Consider the following 922-nt stretch of genomic DNA (forward strand, 5'->3'; position numbering starts at 1 on the left):
ACCCTAACCCTAACCCTGACACTGACCCTAACCTTAACACTAGTTTTGTGAGATTTGGCTGTTATTTCTAGCATGTAAATAGCCTGCTTGGTGGGGGGGGGGAATTGAAATTTTTCAAAATATTTTTTTTCAGAATCGGAATCTCCATCGCCTAAAATGTGGGATTCCGTAAAAAAAATTAATAAATAAGGTGGGGAAAGGTTCAGATTACATATAGTCCATCTCTACCTTATTTATTAACACCAGCAAATAAAAAAATGTTATAGTTATCGCTTTGTCATTTCTCAGGCAAACACATGCCTATCGCACCGACACTAAACAAAAACAAACCACATTTTGGTGACTCCACTACAGACGTATATGTCCGTTTAACTAAACGAATGCTATTAAACTGAATTTCAATTAAAGCAATTTTTTCTTCATTTAAATGCATTGCTTCTAAGACAAGGAAAATTGACTCTTTGAAATGCTGCATAACATCACGTTTCTAAAGATACCATACTGAGATATGTATGTACCACTTTTTTGTAAGTGTCACTATAATATATGATAATAATTCCTAACAACTTGTTTATCGATATATTGGATTCATCCAATAACAGGCTAAATTTTCTATCTGCTATATCAGAAATCAAATCTCCATCAAAATATGGAGCTAGAACATTTCTCACAATATTTGCCCATTTTGTACGATGCAACTTCACTTTGGATATAATATCACTATGAGACATATAATTCTTACATAACTCTATTAAGTGATCACAGCTATTAAATGATGAGTGGCAACAAATAAACATTGCTGAACTTGCTTCAAGCATAGATGTCTTATGATTTTTGGTTTTAATAAAGTTGGTAAGAGGAATCATTTGCTGTGGAGTTGATGCCTTATGTTTCCTTGCTTCAAAGTGGCTTACTAAAAGAG

The 922-nt window shown here is 33.3% G+C and overlaps 1 protein-coding gene across 1 annotated transcript in view; it reads right to left on the minus strand.

Moving 5' to 3' along the window:
* Positions 1–922, minus strand: part of LOC106871510 (uncharacterized protein F21D5.5) — a 94,412-nt gene that overhangs the window by 82,666 nt on the left and 10,824 nt on the right. The window lies entirely within an intron of this gene.

The sequence above is a fragment of the Octopus bimaculoides genome, chromosome 1 (genome assembly GCF_001194135.2).
Source record: "Octopus bimaculoides isolate UCB-OBI-ISO-001 chromosome 1, ASM119413v2, whole genome shotgun sequence".
Classification (NCBI taxonomy): domain Eukaryota; kingdom Metazoa; phylum Mollusca; class Cephalopoda; order Octopoda; family Octopodidae; genus Octopus; species Octopus bimaculoides.